This window comes from Rana temporaria, chromosome 1 (assembly GCF_905171775.1).
Source record: "Rana temporaria chromosome 1, aRanTem1.1, whole genome shotgun sequence".
Taxonomy (NCBI): Eukaryota; Metazoa; Chordata; class Amphibia; order Anura; family Ranidae; genus Rana; species Rana temporaria.
In genome coordinates, this window is record NC_053489.1 from 143,373,211 (window position 1) to 143,379,210 (window position 6,000).

A 6,000-nucleotide genomic window follows, 5' to 3' on the forward strand; every position below is an offset into this window, starting at 1 on the left:
GGGGCCCTGCCCATAGGGGAGATGGGGTCCCTGTCTGCAGGGGAGATGGGGTCCCTGTCCCCAGATGAGAAGGGGTCCCTGTCGCTATGGGAGATGTGGTCCTTGTCCTTAGGGAAGATGGGGGCCCTGTCCATAGGGGTGATGGGGTCCCTGTCTCAGGGGTGATGGAGATAGGGTCCCTGTCCCCAGGGGAGATAAGTTCCCTGTTTCCATGGGAGATGTGGTCCTTGTCCTCAGGGAAGATAGGGTACCTGTTTTAGGGGTGATGAAGTCCCTGTGCTCAGGGGTGATGGGGTCCCTGTCCTTAGGGGTGATGGGGTCCCTGTCCCCAGGGGTGATGGAGGGGGGTATGCGATGGTGTGTGGGGGATGGGGTCATCTCACTCACCAAGACCAAGCTGCAGGCCGGGCACTCATCCATGGTGGCCTGGGCTCCCTCCAGCGTGCTGGACAAGCGATCAGCATATCTCCCAGAAAGACCCGTCTGTTATCATCTGTGTATGACAGGGGAGGAGGGGGGTGGCTGTCAGACAAGCCTGCGGTGTCCTCCGGCTCTCATCTGCATCTGTGTGCTTAAAGTTTGTTTGCCCAGGAGAAGCATGCAGTGCAGTGTGTGTCACCTCCAGCCACCCGTGCGCATGGTGCATTGGTACTCCTAGCTGCCTATGTTGCCACCGGCCATATGTAAAGGGGAGCCGCACAGGCCCCCTGCAGCACAGGGTCCGGTTGTGACTCTTGCACCCCCTATAATGGGCCATTCTAATATATGAATATGCTTTGACTTAAACCATTCCATCGTAGCTTTGGCTGTATGTTTGGGGTAGTTGTCCTGCTGGAAGGTGAACCTCTGCCCCAGTCTTAAAGTGGTTGTAAACCCTTACAGACCACTTTAACCTACATGTAAGCCTAGATTAAGGCTTACCTGTAGGTGCAACAAATATTTGCAGAAAAGACTGCACCGATGTCTATGGCGCATGCACGCTGTAGACAACGGCGCAGGTGCACTGAGCGTGCCGTTAGTGAAGGCGATTGTGCCGTTAGTGAAGGTGACGGAGGCGAGGAACGAAAGTCGCTTTGGGGGCTTTGATCTCTGGTAAGTAATTCATAATGAGCTAGTATGCTATGCATATGAATTCATTATGCCTTTCTCTTGCAGGTTTTTTTTTTTAATTACATTTTTTAGAGGGTTTACTTCTTTTTAAGTCTTTTGCAGTCTCTAACAGGTTTTCTTCTAAGATTCCCCTGTATTTGGCTCCATCCATTTTCCCAACACCTCTGACCAGCTTCCCTGTTGAAATAAAGCATCCTCACAACATGATGCTGCCACTACCGTGTTTCATGGTGTGTTCAGGGTGATGTGAAGTGTTAGTTTTTCGCCAGACATAGCATTTTGCTTTTAGGCCAAAAAGTTTAATTTTGGTCTCATCTGACCAGAGCACCTTCTTCCACATGTTTGCTGTGTCCCCCACATGGCTTCTCGCAAACTGCAAACAGGACTTCTTATGGCTTTCTTTCAACAATGGCTTTCTTCTTGCCACTCTTCCAAGACAAGACAAGATTTGTGGAGTGCGCGACTAATAGTTGTCTTGTGGAAAGATTCTCCTACCTGAGCTGTGGATCTCTGAAGCTCCTCCAGAGTTACAATGGCCACCTTGGCTGCTTCTCTGGTTAATGCCCTCCTTGCCCGGCCTGTCAGTCTAGGTGGACGGCCATGTCTTGGTAGGTTTGCAGTTGTGCCATATTCTTTCCATTTTCAGATGATGGATTGAACAGTGCTCCATGAGATGTTCAAAGCTTGGGATATTTTTTTATAACCTAATCCTACTTTAAATGTCTCCACAACTTTTTCCCTGACCTTTCTGGTGTGTACCTTGGCCTTCATGATTCTGTTTGTTCACTAAGGTTCTCTAACAAACCTCTGAGGGCTTCACAAAACAGCTGCATTTATACTGAGATAAAATTACACACAGGTGGACTCTATTTACTAATTAGATGACTTATGAAGACAATTGGTTCCACTAGATTTTAGTTAGGGGGTATCAGAGTAAAGAAGGCTGAATACAAATGCATGCCACACTTTTTAGATATTTATTTGTAAAAAAAATTGAATACCATTTATCATTTTCCTTCCACTTCACAATTATGTTCCACTTTGTGTTGGTCTATCACAAAAAAAAAAAATCGCATTTACGTTTTAGGTTGTAACATGACAAAATATGGGGTGTGAATACTTTTTTAAGGCACTGTACATTTACTGTCAAATGATTTTGCTTTTTAGTATTGGTTTAGGTAATGCTTGAAGCAATGAATCTTGGCTTTGTTGCAGAGGGAAACATTACTGATATACTGGATGCAGCAAGCAGTAATCTTTGATTGCAGCCTATTCACAAAACCCATTCTAGGCACTGCATTAAAATAAGTACATTCTGCCGGAGCACTGTACCTATTAAAGTGACGGTGCTAATTGCCAATTCTGTACATGAAGGTGCATGAATCTCCCAGGAGCGTTCACAATGCACTCAGCCACTTTTCAGGTACACCCCCTTTTGCCTTATTTCTTTGTGGCATACATACAACAAGGTGTTGGAGACATTCCACATGAAAGGTGGTCTATGAATGGAGGAGGGGCAGATGAATAAAACCCATCTCCACCATCAGGAGCTCTGGTGTATACCGATTAGTACTTAGACCCCATGCCTCAGGTGAGCCTGCGACATCCGCTAGCGGCATCTGCTTGTACATTTCCAGCTAACTACCTGTGAACCTCTCCATTGCTACAGCTGCTGGCTTCCAAGCCTGAACCCAGATCGTGACACCAGCTCTGCCATTCATCATAGATCACACAGCCTGTAAAATCTCAGTGCTGCAGGGTAGTGTGACCCCATACCTCCCAACTTTTGAACTTTGTAATGAGAGAAACTTGAAGGAAGGAAGTAATTTGCACGCGTGGCAAAATATGGGTGTGGCCAAACTCTTAACACTGGGAGGGGCTTAAGGAGTGTGGTGGACACGAATGGCAGTAAAGAACGGTCTGCAGGGCAGTGTACAGGGGTCAGAAGGGCAGAGAAAAGGCATCACAAGGGCAGCGGATAGGGGGTCAGTAGGGCAGTGTAAAGGAGTCGCAGGATGGAAGACAGGGGGGTCAGTAGGGCAGGGTACAGGGGTCGGCAGGATGGAAGACAGGGGGTCAGTAGGGCAGGGTACAGGGGTCAGCAGGATGGAAGACAGGGGGTCAGTAGGGCAGGGTACAGGGGTCAGCAGGATGGAAGACAGGAGGGCAGGGTACAGGGGTCAGCAAGATGGAAGACAGGGGGTCAGTAGGGCAGGGTACAGGGGTCAGCAGGATTGAAGACAGGGGGTCAGCAGGGCAGGGTATAGGGGTCAGCAGGATGGAAGACAGGGGGTCAGTAGGGCAGGGTACAGGGATCAGCAGGATAAAAGATAAGGGATCAGTAGGGCAGGGTATAGGGGTCAGCAGGATGGAAGACAGGGGGTCAGTAGGGCAGGGTACAGGGGTCAGAAGGATGGAAGACAGGGGGTCAGTAGGGCAGGGTACAGGGGTCAGAAGGATGGAAGACAGGGGGTCAGTAGGGCAGGGTACAGGGGTCAGCAGGATGGAAGACAGGGGGTCAGTAGGGCAGGGTACAGGGGTCAGCAGGATGGAAGACAGGGGGTCAGTAGGGCAGAGTTATTCCACTCCAGGCACATTTCCACAATATTCAAAGCCACAATATACAGTAGTGCACAAAGTAGCTCAAAGGAACACAAACAGAAGATGCTCCTATAGCGTGAAACCGATAAATATTGCACTCACAAGGTAATCTAGTAAAAATCGCATATCGTGGCAATCAGCCACGAGCATGGACACACCAAAGTGATGACACCCACCTGACCTGAATATAGCATGTACAATTGCTACAGAAGCCATATTGTAATTGAATGTTATTAAAGATGACCTTTCCTTTTCTATCTGCAGTGCTGTAATTTTTTGTAAAATGCAATGCAATATGGCTATCTGGAAGCCTTCTGTACATAGATGTTGTAGAGAATGCCCCCCCCCCCCCACACCCCACAGAAATGTTATTTCCTGTTTGTGTGATTGGTTTACTGATTTTCCCAGAAGTCTGCACTAAGATACAAGTCGGATTTTGGGCACCCCCTGCAATAAACATTTAATTTTTGGTGAGATTCTCCCAAACAAAAATTGTGTCTAAAGGGATGCAGACCCTGACACTTTCCTTATTAAAACCCTAAAAGCGCAGCAGCTGATTGATAATTTTAAAGTCACTCCCATCCACATTCACGTGGACACAGACAAGCAAACAGCTATTTCTTCACAATAACAAAAAGTAGGAATCTGCAACAAAGTTTGTTAAAATCCTTAGCACTGTACATAAATCACCCAGAGGAGAATGTTTTTTCTCTACAAAAGTGGAGTTACTCTTTAAAGTATTTCTCTAGCCAAGGGGTCAGCAACAGGAAGTCATGGGTAGATCAATGCCCACACTGATATAATTTGTGATGACAAGGGGGTGGATTCAGGTAGGGGTAGCGTTTTTACGCTGCGCCTCCGTAAATTACCTGCGCTACGCTTCATTCACGAAGCAGTAGCTCCGTAATTTGCGTGTGCGCTCCGGATCCCGTAGGAGGCGTGGATCATTTAAATTAGGCGCGTTCCCGCGCCGAACGTAGTGCGCATGCTCCGTCGGGAAACTTTCCCGACGTGCATTGCGGCAAATGACGTCGCAAGGACGTCATTTGCTTTAACGTGAACGTAAATGGCGTCCAGCGCCATTCACGATTCACTTACGCAAACAACGTAATTTTCAAACATCGCGACACGGGAACGACGGGTATACTTAGCATTGGCTGCCCCTGCTAATAGCAGGAGCAGCCTTACGCGGAACCCGACGAACGCAAACGAGGTAAAATGCGAACGCAGGGCGCGCGTACGGTTGTGAATCGGCGTGAGTATGCAATTTGCATACTCTACGCTGACCACAACGGGAACGCCACCTAGCGGCCATCGTAAGAATGCAGCCTACGATACGACGGCATAAGAGCCTTATGCCAGTCATATCTTAGGCTGCAGTCGGCGTATCGACCTTTCTGAATCAGGAGCAGTCGATACGCCGGCGCAACTAAGCAATTGCGCTGCGTATCTATGGATACGCAGACGCAATTGCTTACTGAATCCACCCCAATGTCACTACCCCTGTCAGATAGCAAAGAGAACGACAAACCAACATTGGGGAGGGGGATACAGTCTGTTTATTATGTATGGAGGAATCAATTTGATTTCTCATTCAGCCTGTATGTGCGGCTAACCTTAGAAGGAACATCACGTGTAAGCTGATATGTTCATTAGACACATTACACAGATCATAGTCACAATTGCTAAAGCTACAAAAACATTGTTATGGTTTGTAAATGTTCGATACAATCAGGTACCATGAATGGAAAATCCTGTACACACATATAACAAAATGAGTGCCCTGTCTATTACACATGTTGGTACAAGAGTGAAATCATAAGCACTCATTAGTGACAGGTCTCCGGTGTGCCTCCTGTGACTCACCTGTAGCTCAGAAAGATTACACACTCCATGTGCTCCACCCAGAGTTCACAGTCTTTTCTGGATTCTATTTCACAGTTTATAGGCAATCGAAAGAGATTATTTTCTTCTTCTACGTAATTAGGGGAAGCTGTAGTGGAAAAAACGGAAAAAATGGGTTTTGTGATTTGTAGATGTAGACCTTGTGACTAGAAGAGAAAGGGGAAGCTTTTTTTTTTTCTCACTCTTACTTAAAGCTGTACACCAGGTGATAAATGATTTTTGAAAAAGATATATGTAAACTTGTATAAAAATATATATATTATTATTGGATCTTGTGATCCAGGCACAAAGGGCCAGATTCACAGAGAATTGCCCAGGCGCAGCGTATCAGCGATACGCTACGCCGCCGTTCCTTACCTGGCGTATTTTGAAATCCACAAAGAT

At 47.0% G+C, this 6,000-nt stretch overlaps 1 protein-coding gene across 1 annotated transcript in view; it reads right to left on the bottom strand.

Annotated features, from left to right (window-relative positions):
• Positions 1-5,761, bottom strand: part of TICAM2 (toll like receptor adaptor molecule 2) — a 29,627-nt gene extending 23,866 nt beyond the window's left edge. Inside the window, exon 1 of the mRNA XM_040343779.1 lies at positions 5,578-5,761. The gene's annotated coding sequence lies outside the window, so the exon portion shown is untranslated. The remainder of the gene's footprint in view (positions 1-5,577) is intronic.
• Between the last annotated feature and the right edge of the window lie 239 nt (positions 5,762-6,000).